The following is a 22,307-nucleotide window of genomic DNA, read 5'->3' as shown; positions in this document are numbered from 1 at the left end:
GCAGCTGCAGCAGCAGCCGTAACATAACCTCATATAACATAACCATGCTCCAGTGTAGCTCCAATGCAGCAGCAGCCAGGGCTTTCATGGTGAAGCTCATACCTTTGGTGTACCGCACAAAGTAGCCTGTGGCCAAGCGGCTACCTCCTGATGCGCATGAGCAGTTCTATAAGTGCTCTCAGCTGTTTACATAATGGTGCAAAGTCATTGGTTACAGAACATGGGGTGAGAGGGCGTGAGAGCGTGGGGAGAGAAAGGCTGACTGGTGCCATCCTGTTCATTTCCCCACAATAATACTATGGAAATTTGATCCAAAAAATTCTGTGTGCGTAGCTGTAAGAAATCCTTATTTGATTTGATTATGCTAAACTTGAGGACCACTGGTCTAGGCTTCATCCCCCATCTCCTAGATCGTTTCTTTGCTCTCTGTCTTCCCATATCAAGTCCCTGTTTCCAGTCTCTACCTTCTTTCATTCTTTAAAAAAAAATTTTTTTTTTTAAATTTTTTGACCATGTCACACGGCTTGTGGGAACTTAGTTCCCTGGCCAGGGACTGAACTCGTGCCCCTTGCAGTGGAAGCTGAGTCCTAACCACTGGACCACCAGGGAATTCCCCCTTCTTTCATTACTTGACCAAACATTAAGGCAGCACCTTTGGTGTGTGCCCTGTCCAGGTTATGGTGGATGCCAAGGCCAATAAGAGGCCAGGGTACTTGTGCTTCTCACCGTCCTTCTTATCTAAGCTTCGTGCGGTAGCATGACTGTGGACCTTTCCTTACTGCTGGCCCTCAGGGGCCCCCAGAGCATCACTAGAAGCATGGAGTCTTAACCACTGGACCACCAGGGAAGTCCCTCCTAGGGGTTTCCTAATGTATGTGCCTCCCCGCTCCTTGCATGGATGAGAAGGTGCCTGATCACTTCTGTTAATGTGTGTCTTAGTGCCCAGCTAACAGGGCGGCCTGTCCTCTACCCTGTCCCTTTTTACTGAAAAGGGCACCCGGTAGGTCAGTTGGTGGACTTTAGGTCCCTTTTGTTTCCATATCCTGCTCTTCACTGGGGCTGCCTTCCCTGGAGCCCACGGCCACCTCCACCCCACTGCCTCAGCAACCCGCCTCCAGTACCTGGGTCCTGGGCCCAGAGCGCTCCAGGCATTCCTTCCACCCTTCCCAGGAGGACAAGGCCGGGGCTGCCTTAGGCCCTGTGCTTGCTAAGTCGCTTCAGTCAGTGTCCGACTCAGCTACCCCGTGGACTGTAGCCTGCCAGGCTCTTCTGTCCATGAGAGTCTCCAGGCAAGAATACTGGAGTGGGGTTCCATTTCCTTCTTCAGGGGATCTTCCCCACCCAGGGATCGAACCTGGGCGTCCTGCATTGCAGGCGAGTTCTTTACCACGGAGACCCCTGGGAAGCCCCTCTGTGTCTCTACATAGGCCCTGGGCAACCCGCAAAAACCTTTAAAAATGCACTCTTTTGGAATCCACGGGTCCAGCGAGGCCGGGGCTCGGGGCGTACCGGCTGCTTCGGCGTCCCATCTTGGGGCCGGGCCTGTGTAGCTCTAACTCCCGGGGTCTCAGGAGCCCCTGCTCGAGGCCGGGACTCCCTCCCCAGAGGTGTCTCCGCGGTGTGAAAGCACACAGCGGCCCGCCCTCCGGGGACGGGGTTCCTTGGGGCGCTCCCTCTCTCGCCTTTGCTCCCCCTCTCCTAGACCCTTCTGACACCCTTCTCGGGGTTCGCTCCTTTCCGTCCCCAGCGCCCTGGTCGTGCTCCCGGTTCCCACTCCGGGCCATGCGAGGGGCGCGCTGGGGTCCGCCCCACCCGCGCCGCCAGCCCCGCATTAAAGCTGCTCATTAGCGTGTTTGTTTTCATTGGACGCACAATAACCATCATGGGCGCCGGCGCGCTCTCTAATTACAGCTATGAATATTCATAGCGCGGGGGTGGCTCTCGGTAGGGGGGACGCCCCTGGGAGATGTGCCCGGGGGACTGGGCGCCAGGGGAGACGGGTGTGTGTGCGTCGGGGGGTGGGGTGCTGCCGCTAGTCCCAGGCTAAGAGGGGGGGTGGGCTCCCGGCCGGAATCAAGGGGTCCCGGAGCCCACAAATCAAAGCACTAGCTAAAAACTTCCCTCCCGTGCAGTTCCTTCCCTGCTTTCACCTTGGCTGCTGGCAGAGTAAATAGTGGTGGATTTGGGATCCAGACGATCCCACCGCACAGTGAGGACTCCGAAGGGCTTCCTACTTCCCAGGCCTCCTACCTAGATCTTGCCCGCCGCCTGGGTTCCCTCCTTCGCTCCTGCTCTATTATTCTGTCATCTGCTCTCGGTTTTGGCTTTGTCTTCCCGCCCACCGTTCTCTGCCACGCAAAGTTCCCCACGACACAAAACTCCTGGCGGAGACAGCCGAGCTGGGCTCAGTAAAGGGAAGCGTGTGCTTTGTGAATTAAGAGATTTAGTCACTTGTGCAATGACTTTATTTTATAGCGACTTCCTCCCCGACTGAGTGATGTTGCATGCATTGGTTGTATTTATAACTTAATAGCTTTTCTCAATTTTATTATAGTTTTTATGATACTTGTGGCTTTATGGGACTTCATAATTTTTCTCAGATTCATTAAATCCAGCTGAGGGTGGAGCTAATGGAAGGAGCAGGTACCAGGTTCCAAGATGGCAGGTGAGACGGTAGGGTGCCACCCTCCCCATCCCCTGCTCAGCCTTCTGCCGACTGATCGTGATGGGTCTGTGGGGTCATTTGGCTTAGGTTACCCCTCTGAGCCTGACATTTCCAGGAGAACCTGCCATAGAGACAAAGCCCCATCCAGGGACATCCCACCTTTGGTAAAGGACTGCAGCTGGTCTGGGCTTCTCCTGAGCCCTATCTCATTTCAACACTAATGTCTAGAACAAGAGACACTTCCAGCCCAGATATCCCCACCTCTTCATCGAACAGATAGGGAAACTGAGGCTCAGAGAGAGAGGCCAGTACAGAACTAGGGACTGGCAGATGGAGACTTGGTCTCCTACTTTCTGCTGCCAGCAACAGGTTTGGATACTCTGTAGCTTTGCCCCCAGTTTCTCTCCTGCCCCCGGATTTTATGTTCTCTTGAAGGCAATAATCATAATAGTTAACATTTACCGAGCACATGCCCTGTGTCCTTGAGTCTTCACAACAGCCCTGCTAGAGCAGCTGCTAGTGTTTATCTCCATTTTACAGATGAGGCAAAAGAGTTGCAGTGAGATGAAAACATTTGCTCAGGTTCACACAATCTATGGCCATGCTGGGGAGGAGAGACTCAAGGCTTCTGTACTCTGCAGTGACCTTATCCATGCAGTCATAGCTAAGTGGATTATTTGCAGATTTTCCTGATGCCTTCCCTCTCCAGGAATTCTTTTTGTTGAGAGGTGGTGGTAGGAAGAGCAAATAGTCTGGAGGATGAACCGATCAGAGCAGGGTCTCTTAACTCCAGAACCATGATGTTCGCTGAAGGAGGGGAAGGAAGGTGGGAGGAAGAGGTGAGTCAGCTGTGGGTGGAGAGGCTGGTCGGTGTCAGCGCCTTCTGGGCGGTGACTGTCTCACCCTGGCCATCTCTGGCATCCAGGAAGGTAGCAGCTACATTTTGTGAGATGGATGACTTTGAGTGCCCTGCCCTGCCCAGAATCTCCCTATAGGCCTCTTCTATTTCTGAGGTTCCAATACATTAAAAAAAAATTTTATTTTTAATTGAAGGATAATTGCTTTACAGAATTTTGTTGTTTTCTGTCAAACATCAGCATGAATCAGCCATAGGTGTACATATGTCCCCTTCCTCTTGAACCTCTCTCCCGTCTCCCTCCTCATCCTACACTTCCAGATTGTTACAGAGCCCCTGTTTGAATCCCCCGAGTCATACAGCAAATTCCATTTGGCTATCTATTTTCCATATGGTATTGTAAGTTTCCATGTTACTCTCTCCATACATCTCACCCTCTCTCTCCTCCCCTCTCCCCGGGTCCGTAAGTCTGTTCTCTATGTCTGTTTCTCCACTGCTGCCCTGAAAATAAATTCATCAGCACCATCTTTCTAGATTCCGTGCATATGCGTTAGTATACAATATTTATCTTTCTCTTTTCTGACTTACTTCACTCTGTATAATAGGCTCTAGGTTCATCCACCTCATTAGAACTGACTCAAATGAATTTTTTTAAAATTTTATTTATTTATTTGGCTGCCTCAGGTCTGAGTTACAGCATGTGGGATCTTTCGTCGAGGCACTTGGACTCTTTAGCTGTGAAGCGCAGGCTCTAGAGTTCACAGACTTCGTTGCTCCTCAGTCTGTGGGATCTGAGTTCCCCCACCAGGATTCGAACCCGTGTCCCCTGCATGGCAAGGCAGATTCTTAACCCCTGGACCACCAGGGAAATCCCTCCAGTGCATTTAAAAAGGAAGAAATGCCAAAAAGGATTGCAGAAGGGTTATGTGATTTACATTCTATAATTACACTTTTTTTTTTGTTGTTTTAAGTTAACACTTTTAACTCACGAAAGACGAGGCATGTAATTGTGCCTCTCACAAAATCATTTCAAGACTGAGAAAATGATGAATGCAAGGTGAGCTCCAGGACAGCAGGCTTTTGATCCCCTGTTTTGTTCGCCACTGTGACTCCAGTCTCTAGAGCGGTGCTCAGCACAGGGTAGGAGCCCGAGCACCTTTGCTGCTGCTCCGAGGAGTGAATGGCGCACTCCAGGCAGTGCGAGCAGATGAGACTCCAGTTTAAAGCTGTAAGAGAAACACCTTCCGACTCTGCTGAAGTGGCCCTATGGCTGTCAACATAACTCCCTTTGGAGATCATGACAAAAGTGTAGATGCAGGACTTCTGTCTTTCTTGCCTGTGTTTTAATTTTTTTCCCCCAAGAATATGGTGATGAAAATTAAAATTCCTTTAAAAGTGTGCTTGGGTTTATTGTAGCTTTGGGTCATTGGGCGCTTTTCTCAATTTACAGGTGTTTAGAAATAGAACCATCCAGTGCGCCTGAGAGTGCATGTGGTTGATGGGGTGTCAAATAACTTTGGGATGCTAAAAAAGATCCTCGGAATCTGGAGAGTTGGACATTCCTGCTTCAGAAGAATGCTATCTTGTTCTGTTCACAGCTTGTCAGGTTTGCCATTCACACAACGTAGTGGTGGTGTGACAGGTGTGTGCTCGAAAAGTGTGTTTAGTTCCTCAAATGAAGCTGGTAGGAATAAGCTCCTTGAAGGCAGAGGTGGAAAGGATGTAGAGTCAGTGAGCCTAGGTTCAAATCCATGCTCTTCTTGTTAAGGAGCAAGTCATCTTGAGCCAAAATTACAGCCTCTCCAAGCCTCAGTTTCCTCACCTGTAAAATTGGTGGAATAAAAACCTAGTTCCCTCCAGGGGTGGCGATGACCAGGAAAAACCTTATCAAGTGCCTCATCAGTTGTCATGGCGGTCACCCCCATCCTTCACGTGCATGTAGTGCGCACTCCATATGTCTGCTGTATAAAATTGCAGACATGGAATGAGCAGCCACACAGAAAATGTTCCTCCGGCTTCCACCTTGAAGCTCCCCTGACTTGAGTGGAGGCTATGCCCCAAGCTCACCCAGCTCGGTGCCTCCATTACAGACCTCGGGGACAGGGTCCTCAAGATGCATTTGTAATTTTTATTGTTATATCTTTTAATTTTATTTTGCTCTCCCCGCTGTCTTGAGCAGGGGAGATAGGAAGCTGGTATTTATGGCTGCTCCTGCGACCTACCTCTTGGAATGTATGTATCAGTTAATTTAATCTCCCCTGGTTTTATTTAAACTGTTTTTCCTGATTCATTCTCTTTTCTCTCCATCTACAACTTCCCCCTCCCCTCTCATCACAGCCTCTTTTGTGTGTGTGTCTGTTTCTGGGCTCTGTCTTTTTCCTCCTTCCTCTCCCGGCTTCTCCTAACTCCTCCTTCTCCCCTCCCTGGCAACCCCCCACCCCAAACCTTCTGCCTTGACTTTGGCCTGGGCCTGGCTCTTTCCATCCCTGGCTTGGGGAGGGTGAAGAAACCTCTTACACTGAGGTTGCTACAGTCTTTTCCTGGCCCCCCTCTCTCTCTCTCTCTGCCCTGTTGCCTGATTGACATTTACAAATTACCCAGCTGAAAGTGTTCAATCCCTGACCCGCCTGTTTCTGTTCAGCAATGAGTGAGATTTGCAAGCATTTTGTCGTATAATTACTGCAAATCCCTTGAAAATTTCCACAACAAGGCCAGATGAATGGTAATTTGGGGGCCTCCAGCTCCCAGTCGCTTTCGCCGGTTGAGGCCAGAAATGCAAACCAGCCCCCAAGTCCTTCATATGTGTTTATTTATTTACTGGGATGGGGGGCAGTGGTTGGGGCGATGCGGGGCAGAGGAGGGGGGAACTCACTGGTCATTTTGTTTTTTTCCCCTAGAGATTTCTGGGAAAATCTTGAACGGCCCAGACACACTCACTTCTCCGCCTTCCTCTTTGTGGTGTGCATGCTGTAAAATGTTTGGATTGGGAGATTTATTTGCTTTACACGGGTGTATTTGTGCTGATTTTATTGTATTGACTGGGCGCATTTTTTCTGCGTTCCTCTACAGTTTTATTGTGTGGCAGTCTCTGGCATACATCACCTGCATTGTTTTCTGCGAAAATTACGCCCCTTTTCACTGTGACTTGATAGGACTTTACTACCTTAGTACCTAATGGGGAGGTTTGCTGCCGCCAAAGATGCCCCCATGCCTGGGCACCCCCCTCCCCGGGCCCCCTCCTATAGCTGGGCAGCACCAGCACTTTGGGCTGAAGACACAGGCCCCTGGGTTTCTGTACCTTGAGGACCCTGGACCCGGGGAGGAGGCTGGATGATGGAGGAGGGGGTTAGAGTTGGCCGGGGGGAAAGGTCAGAGGTCATGGGGTTGAGGGTGGAAGAGGCCACAGCTGGGCAGTCGGATGAAGAGGGAATGAGGCCCCTAAAAGAGGTGCTGTGCTAAGCCGCTTCGGTCGTGTCTGACTCTGTGCGACCCCATGGACTGTAGCCCGCCAGGCTCCTCTGTCCTTAGGATTCTCCAGGCAAGAATACTGGAATGCGTTGCTGTGCCCTCCTCCAGGGGACCTTCCCGACCTAGGGATCGAACCCCCATGTCTTGCGTCTCCTGCATTGGCAAGTGGGCTCTTTACCACTAGCACCACCTGGGGTCCTCTTAATGTGTCTGCTTCCTGCCAATATTGGCTATATTCATCCCTGGGGAACGTTCGAGGGCTTTTCATGGTCTCTCCTGGGGACCCATGAGCATGATGGAGACCCTGAGTCCCACACTTCAATGGTAGGCAGAAGGTTTGGCTGGCATCTTATGGCATAGTTGCTCTCCCCACTTTACAGTTGGGCACATGGTGGCATGGAGACACGTGGTCCCTTGCCTGGGGTCACATACTTAGCAAGTGGTGGGTGGGCATTGGAGCTGATGACTGTCTGATACCAGGGCCTGCTACCCACCCTTGGGAAAGTCCAGGAGGAAGGAGGCATGTACAAAGGATGGTGATTCAAGGCACAGGGGTTAAAGCTGGGAAGACTCTTGGAAACCATCTATCCCACCTTCCCCAAAGATGGGGAAACTGCAGCCTGGGAGGGGTCGGCAACTTGTCCAAATCCAAGAAGTCTGTTTGGTAATTAAGTGGAGGAGCCTCATTTTCCTTCTTCTCCTGGGACTGTTTAGATGGTTGGGGGTCTGGTTTGGGTGACTGCCTGGCCTTCCTGGCCGCTCCATGGTATAAGTTTGTGTGTGGGGGTGAGGGGGTGGGGTGAGGGGGTGTGTATGAGTCTATGTGTACATGTGTGTCAAGCAGAGGGCAGGAGTGTACCACGGCCTCATCTGGCCAGTGAGATGGATCGCCTGTATGAGCCCAGGGCCCTCACCATCCCCAAGGTGGCAGTGGACTTGGCCTGTGGTTTCCCTTCCCAGTTCTCCTGCCCCGTGGTCCCTGGAGCCATCTCAGTGTTATACTGGGGGCTCTAGGATGGATTTGGGTCTGCCCCATCCCCGAGACGTCTGCAGTCACCTCCTCATTTACACTCACATGCTGTGTCCCAGTGGTCACACACAGGAAGTAAAGGATGGGTTCCAACATCTCAGCCCCTCCCCCACTCCATACCACTTAAAAAAAAACCCCAAAGATTATATAATTAAATTAAAAAATGTGTCTTCTAATAAACTGTCTTCCCTCATGGTAAAGTCCCATTTTTGAGGGCGAGGCTGTAATATCATATCTGGAAATGTTTTCCTTTGGGTATGAGCTGTCTCTTCCAGTTAATTGTTTCTACCATCGCACCAGCAGCTTGGCCTCCTCCAGGAGGGTCCTCCGGCAGGGAGCGGCTGAACCGAAGGGGTTGGGGCCCGGGGTCTGCCCAGGCTCAGCCAGCTCCTGGGCACAGGGACCCCTGCCAGTGGGGCAGTGGAGGCTGTTGCTCCCCAACCTGCAGGTGGGGGGCCTGGGCCCCACCCTCTGCACACACCCGTGAGTGTGATCCAGCCCCACGTGCATAGACATTCTCACACCCACAAACAGCATGAAGATGTAGACAAACTGCCACGTGCAGACACCATTGTGTGAGCAATTGTGTGAGCGAATACGTCCAGGCTCCTGCACATGCTGGCCACTGCTTGCACTTGTGGGTGTGCAAACTGTACATAGAGAACTCTTTCCAGGGACCTCCCTCGTGGTCCAGTGGCTGAGACTTCGCTTTCCAATGCAGGGGTGCAGGTTTGATCCTTGCCCAGAGAGCTAAGAGCCCATTTGCTACCAGACCTAAAAATCTGGACATAAACAACAAAAGCACTATTGTAACCAATTCAATAAAGACTTTAAAAAAAATGATCCACATAAAAAATCTTAAACCAAAAAACTCTTTCCATCAAATTGAAGTCAGTCTGTGGCTTCCGAGTCAAGAGCCCAGGTTCCCGCCTTCTCCTCCCAGCTCTGACTCTGTGTGACAGAAGGCAATGCCGTTTCCTCTCTGGGCCCTTCTCTGTCTCAGCAGAGGATCTCTGAGCCCCAGCTGTCCATGAGTCCTCCTCTCCTCGTGGTTGTTTCCTTCTCTCTCACTCAGAGTTTTTTCTCGGAAGGAGGCTGGAGGGGGCTCTACCTGTCCCTGACCTCCAGCCCCTATTCTGTCTTGTGCACTCAAGGTCCCCACACTTGCTCTGATCACTCTTGGTCCCAGAGGCCTTTCCTCCCATGCCAAGAGCCCCGTGGTGTCCAGAGGGGAGCCCAGTGTGGGCCATAAGCCCGGGAAATAGGCAGTGGGTGAACTGACCATGTGGAGAAGGCAATGGCACCCCACTCCAGTCCTCTTGCCTGGAAAATCCCGTGGTGTCCAGAGGGGAGCCCAGTGTGGGCCATAAGCCCGGGAAATAGGCAGTGGGTGAACTGACCATGTGGAGAAGGCAATGGCACCCCACTCCAGTCCTCTTGCCTGGAAAATCCCGTGGATGGAGGAGCCTGGTAGGCTGCAGTCCATGGGGTCGCTGGAGTCGGACATGACTGACCGATTTCACTTTCACTTTTTACTTTCATGCATTGGAGAAGGAAATGGCAACCCACTCCTGTACTCTTGCCTGGAGAATCCCAGGGACGGGGGAGCCTGGTGGGCGGCCGTCTCTGGGGTCGCACAGAGTCGGACACGACTGAAGCGACTTAGCAGCAGCAGAACTGACCATGGGCTTCCCTGGTGGCTCAGATGGTGAAGTACATGCCTGCCAATGCAGGAGGTATAAGAAATGTGGGTTTGATCCCTGGGGTTGGGGAGATCCCTTGGAGGAGGGCATGGCTCCCCACTCCAGGATTCTTGCCTGGAGAATCCCATGGACAGTGGAGCCTGGCGGGCTACAGTCCGTGGAGTCGCAAAGAGTAGGACACGACTGAGTGACTAACACTTTCACTTTCTTTCTGAACTGACCTTGGCTGTACTCTCTTCTCAACAGCTGACTGTCAAGGGCATGAGCAGACAAGCCTGAAATTTGGGTCTGGCTGGGAAGCTTTAACGGGTCTCCTGGATGCCCCACCCCAATCCCAAACCTCCTTTCCCCGTGCCACCTGCATGCAGTATTGGGCAAGGACAGCTCATCCTACCCAACGTGGAGCAGCAAAGATCTGCCTGGGTAGGAAGCTTGGTGGGGCGGCAGAGGGGGAGAAGCAGGAAGGAGGAGGCGGGGCCTGCAGGCAGTGTGGGGGAGTCTCTACCCCTGTGTCTATCTCGGGAGGAGGCTCTTGACTCAGTTTCCCCTGATAAAGACAGAAATGGAAGTGAAAAAGAAAGTTTGGGGGCAGGTAAACGTGTTCTAGATGGAGTTACACAGCTTCTCCTTATCTCCCTCTAAATGAACACCATCATTGGTTAGTTGGGAGGAAGAGGGGAGAGCAGGGTGGTAGCCAGGGGCAACGCTCCTCTCATCCAGAGTTAATGCCTACTGCTGAAGAGCCCTCCAGGGCCAGCGAATCACCCACATAATTATCCCTGGAGGTAATGGGCTTGGAGAGGTGGGGGTGGGGATGGAGCTCAGGATGAAGGGCTTGCTGACGCTGGGGGAGCAAAGGGATCTTCCTCTCTGGGAGGGGGACAGGGCCAGGATGTGGGTGCTGGGTAGGTGGGGGTCCCAGCTGCCAACCTCCATCCCCCACCCCGTGACTGTGTTTCCCACAAGAATTGGATTTTGAGGGCTGGGTTTGTCTTCTGTTGTCTAGTTGGAAACCTGGTGTGTGTGTGTGTATGTGTGTGTGTGTGTGTGTGAGAGAGAGAGAGAGAGAGAGAGAGAGAGAGAGAGGGAGAGGCACAGAGAGAGAGGGATTCAAGGTTTTCTAGTTTGAGGGGGGGTAGGAGACATAGGGGCTTCCCTGGTGGCTCAGTTGGTAAAGAATCCACCTGCAATGCAGGAGACACAGAAGATGCTGGTTTGATCCCTGGGTTGGAAAGATCCTCTGGAGGAGGGCATGGCAACCCACTCCAGTATTCTTGCCAGGAGAATCCCCAAGGACAGAGGGGCCTGGTGGGTTACAGTCCATGGTGTTGCAGAGTCGGACAGGACTGAGCAACTGGGCACAGCACAGCACGGAGATATAGAGGGTTGGGCCAAAACTAGATACAAGTGTATAAGTTCTGCTTCTTCTTTTCAAACTGAAGTTCTTTTCTTGGAGGAAGGTGTGTGGAGGAGGGATGTAAGGTGAGGATCCCTGCTTTCCTGGATTTAGGGAGAAAACTGTAATCTAGGCTTACAGCTTGCCACCTTTCCTCCAATGACACATTTCTTTCTTTTTTTAATTGGAGTATAATTGATATACAGTACAGGAGTACAGCATAGTGACTTCAGATTTTTTTGTAGATTATATTCCATTATATGTTATTATAAGATATTGGGTATAATTCCTTGTGCTCCACGTGTTTCTATTTATAGCTTAGAGGGAGTGTGTGTGTGTGACAGACACAAAGAGAGACAGCGAGGTGGCGAAGGGTTAAGCTGAACCAGGCTTTCCTGGGAAGTGGGGAGGGTGCAATCTTTGGGGATGAAGCTAACTTCTGGGCACAGGGCCCTAGACTGCGAGGTGAGCTTGGGGAGAAGGTTCAGTGGCGGTCTGTATCAGCGTCTGGATACTTCTCTGCCTCCCGCCAACCCATCCCAGCTCCGGCACAAATTTGCATTTAAATAGAGTTTTTTTTTTTTTTTTTTAAATGAGAAGGACCCAAGGGAGCCCCCAGACTATTAAGTTTTCTTCTGGGGGCTGTGTGGATCCTTCTTCATTTGCCCCTCCGCCCCAGCCTCCCACCTCTCTTCCCCCTACCGTCATATTATTCTGTGGCCATATATTCTGAGGGCCAGATGAGGCTCTGGCTCTGACAATCTGAGGGCACTTGTGGGGACAATGGGGTTGGTGCTCCTGGGAAGATAGAGGATGCTTAGTGCTCGACCCTGATCCCTCCTTCCTCTTTGTCTGCCGAGGCCTGGGCACCCCGCCTTCGACTCTTGAATCTCTCTCTGCTGGCCCTGGGGAGTGGAGGGGCCTGCACTGGGAGTCCTGCTGCCAGCTCTAGGCTGCAGGAGGTAGTAGCAGGATCCGTGTTTTCATCACACTGGGCAAAGCGTGTTCACTGGGTGTCAGGAGATCCAGTTTGTGTCCTGGCCTTGCCATTCCCATGCTGCATAACCTCGGGCGAGTCGCTCAGCTGCTCTGAGCCTTGATTTCCTCATCTGTGGAATGGGGATACTAATAGCTGCTCCTTATGGGTGAGTGTAGGGTTGAACGAAATAATGCAGTCATTTGTTTAGCCCAGTGCCTGGCACAGGGTAATCAGACTGAGAAGATTGGGGAGAGAGAGATTTCCAGGAAAGAGTCTGATGCTGTAGTGGAAAGAGCAGGATTTAAGTCGAGACACCAGGGTTGCTTTTCTTGCTTCCTGGGGGAGCTGCAAGGATTCCCCATCTATAAATTGGAGCTTCTGAATTAAAACTCATCTCAAAGGGTTCTTGTGAGCATCAAATTGTACAGTTGGGGCTCAGGGTCCCTGGTCCCCAGTGGGTACTCAGTAAAGGTCAGCTCTCCTCCACTTTCCCTTCCATAGAGGGGGCAGACGGGAAAGGTGTTCCAGGGCCTTGGAGAATGTTTGGGAGGACTGGTGGGGGGAGGGTATTGTTGGGGGGTGCCGTGGGGTGGGGATTAAAGATCTGAAGCTCTGGGTGTCGGAAGGCCTGTGGGTAGACTCCAGGGTGCCCACTTGGGGAAGCTCGGGGATTGAAAGCCCCAGATAAAAGAAGCTAGCTGTGCCCTGCCCCATCTCCTCCCAGACGGCCCTGATGGGGGGTGACACAGCTCTGTGCGTGTCGGGGGGTTATGGAATCTGAGGGTGCCAGCGGACCTGTGGCTGATGGCTGAGGAGCTTGGGAGGGAAATTGAAGGAGAAAAGGTCAGCTCAGGGGGGTTCCCCCCCACCTCTCCACAGCTCCCATCACTAGGTCTAGGAGAAGGAAATGAGACATGACAGGTCCCTGGCCACGGTGTAGGCTGAGAAGGGAGACAGGGTGGGCAAGGGAGATGCGCGTGTGTGTGTGTGACCTGTTAGTTCTAATTCACCCCTCACCCCCAACCCTGGATGCTGGCAGGCCCAGATTAGTCCTGGCATCTCAACTAGCAGAGTGACAGTGACAAGTTCTTTGATTAGAAAAGCTCTGTGGTTTGATGCTCCTCTTCTTCCTCTTCTTTCTTTCTTCCTTCCCTTCTTTCCCTCTTTCTCCTCTGTCTCAGTTTCTCCTTTTCGTCACCTTTTTATTGTTTTAAAATTAATCTTCTAAGCCCTTTTAATTTATTTGGCCGTGCCAGGCCCTCGCTGTGGCATGCAAGATCTTCTGTTGCCGTGCCCGTGCCTCTCTTTGGTTGTGACTCGTGGGCTCAGTACTTGTGGTTGTGGGCTTAGTTGCTCCGAGGTATGTGGAATCCCAGCTCCCCGACCAGGGATCGAACCCATGTCCCTCACATTAGAGAGTGGACTCTAAACCACTGGACCACCAGGGAGGTCTTTTTTTAAAAAAAAACAAACGATGTCTTCCAGACACAGTTGAAGGAGCCCCACCTCTCAGGGCCTGGCTTGTCCAAGAGGCATCTCTGTAAGAATTAGGAAAATGTGACTGCTCTGGGAGAGCCCAGCCTTCCAGAAGGTACAGCCTTCATGTGGGTACAGGGCAAGATTGGTGGAGGGCGCTTTCTGTGAACTATCAAAAGGCCTCCTTCCTCCTGGTGGACACAGCCTCATAGCAGGGTGTGGCTTGGTCAGTAGAGCAAAGGCTGGACTTTAGCTGTTGCCTGCCCTTTGGGCAGTCAACAACCTGCACTCCCATACAGGGCGGTCCTCTACCCCTAGCCCCACCTCTGCCTCCCACCTAGGGGCTACCTCTATCCTGGTGCAGTTGTACATCCTCACATCCATGTTTTTGTATTTTTAAATATTTCTTTCCTTCTCTGGCTTCTTCAAGTCTTATCTCCTCCTTCTCCTCTTCCTAGAACTCATATCTTCCCAGAACAAGTCTTACATACAAGTCTTTCTGCACATCTGCTTGTGTCTTTATATAGCAAGTATTGTGTGTGTGTTCATGGTTCTCTCTGCATGGGATATGTGTCTGTTGTGTCTTTCTCTTTGGGCTTGGCACATAGTGGATGCTGAAAATTATGTGACTGGGTAGTGTGTCCACATGTTTTTCTCCATGTGTCTCAGCTCTCTGGAGCCCCTCAATTGTCCCCTCAATTGTCCCCTCACCTGAACTTAGAAAGGAAAGGGAGTTAGAAGGGGAACCCCATAAGATGGAGGCCGTGTACTCCCCCACCCCCTCTCACCTGACACCCAGCCTTTCATAGAGCATCGAGGAAGGGCAAGCTGAGGGCCACTCTGACTTGACAGCACTGGCCTCGGGGTGCATCCCTTCTACTCCCCTTCCCAGGCCTCCCAAATGCTCCCAAACCCTCCAAGACCAGAGCCGGGAGGGCAGGGGCGGGGGAGGGAGTAGAGAGGAGGGAGCTCGAGGAAGCCGGGCAGGGGCTGCTGCCCCTGGGACCCTTTTCCACAAGGACAGAGGCGGCACCAGCTGCTCCACAGAAGAAATATTCCCCAAAGTCAGAGTGGTCGTCTCATATTTTAAGTGGCCCTTATTTATCACCATCCTCCTGGGCTCCCTTTCGTGGCAAATGATGATAAAAGACAGCAGGGAGGGGGCAAGGGGGCTGTTCCCGGCTGGCCCTGCAGCTGTTGGAGGTGGCAGTGCCAGGGGAAGTGCAGATAGCAACACATGGGCACGGTGACATACACACACAGACAGTGGTACCAGCACACATGTACAATGGTGTGTGCCCACAGACACAGCAGCATGCACACAAAATGGTGCATGCAGACACACTAGCACACATGCACAATGATGTGCATGCACAAACACACTAACACACATGCACAATGGTGCATGTACACAGACACACCAGCACACATGCACAATGGTGTGCACACACAGACACACCAGCACACATGCACGATGATGCATGCATACAGACACACCAGCACACACGTACAATGATGCTTTCATACAGATACACTGGCACACATGCACAATGGTGCATGCACACAGACACACCAGCACACATGCACAATGGTGCATGCCCACAGACACAGCAGCACACACACACAATGGTGCGTGCAGACACACCAGCACACATGCACAATGGTGCATGCCCACAGACACAGCAGCACACACACACAATGGTGCGTGCAGACACACCAGCACACACGCACAATGGTGCATGCCCACAGACACAGCAGCACACACACACAATGGTGCATGCAGACACACCAGCACACATGCACAATGGTGTGCACACACAGACACACCAGCACACATGCATGATGATGCATGCATACAGACACATCAGCGCACACGTACAATGATGCTTTCACACAGACACACTGGCACACATGCACAATGATGCATGCACACAGAAACACCAGCACACATGCACAGTGGTGCATGCATACAGACATACCAGCACACACGTACAATGATGCTTTCATACAGACACACTGGCACACATGCACAATGGTGCATGCACACCGACACACCAGCACACACACACAACGGTGTGCATGCACAGACATACAGGTACACACACACAATGGTGTGCATGCACAGATGTACACAACAGCACATACGCACAATGGGGTGCACACACAGACACACAATGCCAGACATGCCAACAACCTCATACACACACACATAGACACACACACACACACACACAGATTCAGCTACAACAATGACATGTCCACAAATGCTGACCACACACATATACGCTAAGTGACACCCACAGCTGTGAGCATACACATAGTCTGATCTATGCCCGGGGATACCCATTTACTGACACAGGTACAGTGACAGACACAGCCATATGGCAGCACATACTCACATGATGCTTCCCTAAACAAGCCTGTGTCACAGCCTCTCTGGGGTACTTGCTGGCTTCTCCTGCCCACTGTGCTCACGCATCCTTGACCTTCAGCGTGTCTCTATATGTGTCTGCCTTGGGCTTCCCTGGTGGCTCAGTCGGTAAAGAATCTTCCTGCAATGCGGGAGACCTGGGTTTGATCCCTGGGTTGGGAAGATCCCCTGGAGAAGGGAAAGGCTACCCACTCCAGTATTCTGGCCTGGAGAATTCCATGGACTGTATAGTTCATGGGGTCGCAAAGAGTTGGACACAACTGAGCGACTTTCATTGAAGGTGAGAATGTTGGAGGAGGAGAATCCCTTGGAGGGCATGGCAACCCACTCCAGTATTCTGGCCTGGAGAATTCCATGGACAGAGGAGACTGGCAGGCTACAGTCCATGGGGTCACAAGAGTTGGACACGACTGAGCGACTTTCACTTTCACTTAAGCTTCTACATGTGTGCCCTCAGATTAGGCAGCTTTCTCTGTGTGGCAGCCAGCTCATGTGTGTGTACTCCACTCCAGACACACCTGTCCACACACATGGATGTGCAAACACACTCATGGTCCAACTGAAAGAAATGAACATCAACTCTTACCTCAGATCATACCCAGAAGTTAATTCAAAATGGATCAATGACCTCAATGTAAGATGTGGAAACAATAAAATTTCTGGAAGAAAACAGAAGGGACTTTCCCGGGTAGTCTGGTGCCATTGCAGGGAACACAGGTTCGATCCCTGGTCCTGGAAGATCCCACATGCTGTGGGGCAACTAAGCCTGGGGGCCATGACTATAGAGCTCACACACCACAACGACCAAGCCTCCCTAGAGCCTGTGCTCCACAACTAGAGAGTAGCCCTCACTCACCACAAGGAGAGAAAACCTGCACGTAGCAGTGAAGACCTAGTACAGCCAATAAATAAATACATTTAGAAGAAGAAGGAAACATAAAAGAAGGCCTTTGTGACCTTGGAGCAGGCTGGTAGAAGGGTCATAAGCTAAAGTGGCCTGGCTTTAAGCACAGGCTTTGAAATAAGAAAACCTCTTGTTGATTCCTGTTTTATGACACAATTGGCTGAGTTAACTTTCGGTAAGTTACTTGCTCTCTCTGATTCACATGTCTTTGTCCTGCTGCTGCTGCTGCTAAGTTGCTTCAGTCGTGTCCGACTCTGTGCAACCCCATAGACGGCAGCCCACCAGGCTCCGCCGTCCCTAGGATTCTCCAGGCAAGAATACTGGAGTGGGTTGCCATTTCCTTCTCCAGTGCATGAAAGGGAAAAGTGAAAGTGAAGTCGCTCAGTCGTGTCCGACTCTTAGCGACCCCATGAACTGCAGCCTACCAGGCTTCTCCGTCCATGGGGTTTTCCAAGCAAGAGTACTGGAGTGGGGTGCCATTGCCTTCTCCTGAAGGTCTATTACCACCTGCCTCTCTGGATGCTTGTCAACTCTGGAGAACTAATGCATGTGAAATACCCTTTAAAAGCTGCAATGCATCATACAAAGATCTGCTAAATATAAGAAAAATTATTTTTGTGTGTTGTAATTATTCACACATGTACACCTGGGCATACCTTCTAAGCATCAGTCCATACCCATGCACCTCCCTGCCCTCTCAGTCAGGGGAGCCAGGGCTGGGGTTCATGTTGATCTTGGCCCTGCCCAGGGAGGCCTCCCCCAACCCTGATCCCCCCACCCTTTTCCACATTAGCCACCGGGTTGCCAATCAACCTCCCTCCCCAGCCTCAGCCCATTAGTACAGCTCCCTGGGGGAATCTATTTTTTAAAGGTTATTAGCAGATTATTGGTTCTTTATCAACCTCAGGCCCCAGTCTCCAATCTCCCAATGAAGCCATTGTCGCCTAATAAGATGCACTTGATAATCTTGGCATGAAGGTAGTGGAGGGCCTGGTGGGGGTAGGGGCAGCTGGAAGGAGGGAAGGGTTAATAGCACTGCCCCACCCCCACCCCCTCGGTCCTCAAATAGCTGAACTACTGTATGTTGTAGTTTTCAACTGCAAATCATCTTTAATAGCAGACATCACGGGATGGCTCATTACATTAAGCTATTTTTCATGCTATCTCCTGTAATATCCTTTAATCCAATGCGTTTCAAATCACCTCGGGCTAAAATAAGAGACATAGCGATGTAATAGCCTAGTGTATTAGTGGGTTAATTGCCCTGTTGTACTCTTTCTAGTAGCTATCTCTGGAATGACTTCTATATTAATTGTAAATTGCTTAATACATTTAACTCCTTGCCACCGCCCCATCCCCTAAAGAAGGAGGCCACTACCCAGTTGCTTGATGGGATTGTGTGTGTGTGTGTGTGTTTTGTGGACACTCTTTTCCAACTCTGGTTCCCCTCTGTCCTCTCAGCCTGAGCTGGCTTGAGATGTACTCCTCAGCTTAGTGAGGGGAAGAGAATGAGACAGCATTTATTGAACACCTGCTGTATGCCAGATCCTGGCCTTGGCCCTTTCACCAAATATGGTCTCCTTGAAGCCTCACAAGACCCTGAGTACTTGCAGTATGTGCCCCAGAGGTCATGTGACTTGTTCAAGGTCACAGAACAAAACCACAATGAAGCTGGGTTTGAATCCATCCTTTAAAACTGGGAGCATCCTAGAGCCTCAGTGCCTGAGAACTGGGGAGGACCCAGGGCTTTTGAACGTGAGCTCAGCTGTGGTCAGCAGGATCGTGGGGGTGGGGTGGGAGGGATGGAGACTCCCAGTCTGGAGAGGAGAGACTCCCTTGACCTGGGGAAGTTCATAGTCTGATGGTGGGGGACAGAAGCCTCTATTCTGGGGAGCTCCAAATCTGATGGGGGGACAGATCCCCTGCCAAAGGAAAGCTCTCAGGCAAATGGGGGAGGGTCCCCTGGGGAACAAGCAATCTAATGCGGGGCGGGGGGTCGGGTGGTTGGGGAGGAATACAGCCTCTGCCCTGGCGGTGGGGGAGGGTGCCTCTGGTCTGATGAGAAAGCACAGTCTCCGTCAGTCAGATGAGAGGCCAATCTAACCGATCCACACAGAGAAAAAAGCAAAAGGGTGCAAATGAGTGAGATTCGAGGCAGAGCGAATGGACACTGCAAACAGAGAGCTCGGAGCACAAGGGCAGAACCCCAGCCCTGGTGTGCCCAGCGCCTCGCTTCCGGGTTAGGGCGGGGCCTAAGCGGGGCGGCTGGGGGGGGGGGCGGGTCATCACCTCCGCCCTGCTCCTTCCCTCCGTCTGCGTTTCCCCCTGGGCTGACCTCTCCCGTGACTGGCAGGTGGGGGAACGTCAGGCCTTGGCAGGGACGGAGACCTCGTCGCCACGGTCCTGGTTCTCTGAGCCAACAGCTCCCCGTTGTCCAAACAGCCCCCTCACCTCCCCTACCGTGTCCTGTGTGCCCAAGACTTGGACTCTCTTCCGTCTCCCCCATCCCTTGTCTCTTTGCACGGAAGACAAATGGAGATCCCGGAGGACAGGAAAGAAAGATCGGGGAGGGAAAGATCGCGGAGGGGAAAGAAGGGAGCGGGGCTAATGAAGCCGTGTCACAGCAGAGCCAGAGATGGGTGAAGTGTTTGCGGCTGCAGGTGAGATGCGCACGCGGTCCTGCGTTATCAGTGTCACTCCCGAAGCCGTCCCTGCATCAGAAACTCTGCAGTCCGGGGACTCCCGGGGCAGAGGGACCCAAGCGTAAAGTAGCTACACAGTAAGAGCCTCCTTCACTCAAGCCGGTGTTCCTTACTCCGTACATTTACCACAGGGGAGTGAACTTGAGGTTTCTTGGTGAGTTTGGACCGCGAGCCTCTGGATGCCTCGTCCCGGAGATAGGGCCTTGGGACAAAAAAATGGAGACAGAGACAGAAGGAAAGAGGAAGGCGGCAGGGGCGCAGAGGATGAGGCGGGGAGCCGGCCCTTCCCGGTCTTCGCTGCCGCGGGGGTCGGGACTTGGGGGGGTGGGGGTGGGGAGCGGGGCGTGGGGTGGGCTCGGCGCCCGGGTCCCGGGCTGCGGCGGCGGCTTTGTTGGCGGCCGGCTCGGGGAGCAACCTTGAGCGCGGGCGCGGAGACAGTGATTTAGGGGCTGGCATTGAAGCGTGAAGGTAAATGGCCACATTTCACCGTCAGAAGGTGAGCGGGAGGCGCCGGCCCCTTCCCTTCCCCCAAGGCCCCGGGGGTGGGGGTTGCGGGGGAGGGCCTGTCGAGGGCACCCGCCGAGTCCGGGCTGAATCCTGAGCCCCTGCGGCCACCGCCGCGCGGGAGGAGAAAAGCCGGACGCCCAGCACCTCTTCTCTGACTCGTTCCTATCTGGGGAAGTTAAGCGCTCTGGGGCCCTAAGCTGCTTCAGGGGAGAATCTGAGAGGCGAGGGCCCACAGCCAGAGGACCTGAGGGACCCTCTGCTGGTCAGGACAGGGTGCGGGAGGCACCGTAACTCTTCACAGGGGTCCTGAGGTCGGGTCGGCCTTCTGCCCACAATGCAGAGGTGGAAACAGAGGCTCAGGAGGTTAAGTGACCTGCGGCAGACCCTGCCTCTGGGGAGGGATGAGCAGGGAGGAACTAGGTCTGCGGGACCCCCAGCCTGTGTTCAGCCCCCTAAGTCCCCAGCAGGTTGCCTCCAAGAGCTCTGGGATCTGGGTACTGGGTGTGGGGGAGTTTGTGGGCACAGGAAATGTTGGCATCCAGCAACCTCCTGCTGCTTTAAAAATAATACACGAAAATAATCATGAAAATAATTCCTGCTCTTCATGTTCCCAGGTGGCTGAGACAGAAAAGAATCCACCTGAAATGCTGGAGACCTGGGTTTGATCTCTGGGTGGGGAAGATCTCCTGGAGGAGGGCATGGCAGCCCACTCTAGTATTCTTGTCTGGGAAACCCCATGGAGAGAGGAGCCTGGTGGGCTACAGTCCATGGGGTTGCAGAGTTGGACATGACTGAAGTGACTAACGCTTTCACTAACACATCATATTAAAAAAAATACAGAAATGTGGCTGTGATTTGATAACCCTTCTTTTTGACCCCTCTACCCCTCCCTCCTTTGGGCAAAGCTTCCTTCCCGGAGACCCCTGAATCTCTCCCACAGTTCTGAGCCAAGCACATGTGAGTGGAATGTTGAGATGAGTAATTTGATTCATTTTGTTATTTTGCTGAGAAAAAAGAGGCCCAGGCTGGGGCATGCGTGCCTTGTTGGAGTAGGGGCATGACATTGCAGACTGCCCCCGCCCCCTGCCCTGCCCCAGCGTCATTTCCCAGGCTCAAGTCGGCAGAGAGAAGGCAGAGTCAGGAGAAGGTGGGGGAGGAGTAAGCCCAGGGCACCAGGGCTGGGCCAGAGAGACCCCCAGAGGGTGGAAGGAAACAGCTCCCTGGCTCTACTTGGGGCAGCTTTGGTGGTTTTTATTCATAACAGCTGCTTTTTCTTGGATGCCTACTAAGTGTTCAGTATACCTTTCATCATGCCAGCAACCCTATGTAATACATCTTGTTATCCCCTTTTTATAGATATGAACACCAAGGCTGGGCCCCTGATCTAAAACTCCACTGCTGAGAGGTGGTGGAGCTGGGATTGGACCTGAATCCGGTTGACCCTAGAGAGATTCTTCTGTGGCCGCTCTCTTTCACTGGGAAGGGGGCTGCAGAGGCCTTGGGGAGATGACCCAGCACTCGATGGGAAAGGAGGCTGACATTCACCTCCCTCATGTGGTTTTCCTTGGGCCAGTTCTCCTATGGAGTCTGGGTGGGACAGCAGGTCAGGGCAGAGGGTAGTCAGGTGTGGGAGGTGGAGGTCAGAGTTCTCAGCTGACAGTTTCCCTCAATCTTGGGTAGACAGAAGAGGGTCCCTGAGGGTGGGGTGGGGGCTGTGAATCCTCAGGTTCCAGAAGAAGGTGCCCCAGATGGTGGGAGAGAGATTACCTTCCATGGTCTGAATTACTCCTGGAGAGGCCAAAGACCCCTACTAGAGAAATTCCATGGTGCCAGAGGGCAGGTGTAGGCATCCTAGGGGTTCATCCTCTCTAGGATGGAGCCCTGGTGGGAGCAAAACCAGCCATGGGACCCAGGTGCACATAGGCTGAGGCATTGGGGAAGTGAGGCCCGTTTTCAGAAAGCCCTGGTTCCTCATACCCCAGTTCCTATGACAACTTCAAATAGCTGTCATCATTGAACACTGACTATGTGCCCCGAACTGTGCTAAGCCTTCTCTTAATCCTGACAGCTGCCTTGTGCAGTAGGAACTATATTAACTCCATCTGACAGATGAGTAAATAGAGGCAGAAGCTCCCCTGGGCCAACAAGCTCTCCTGGACCTGCTTCCTCCCCTATGGGGGTGGGGCAGGA

Source organism: Giraffa tippelskirchi, chromosome 3 (genome assembly GCF_054371585.1).
Source record: "Giraffa tippelskirchi isolate mGirTip1 chromosome 3, T2T-mGirTip1v1.2.pri, whole genome shotgun sequence".
NCBI classification, from domain to species: Eukaryota; Metazoa; Chordata; class Mammalia; order Artiodactyla; family Giraffidae; genus Giraffa; species Giraffa tippelskirchi.
This window is presented reverse-complemented; position numbering follows the sequence as displayed.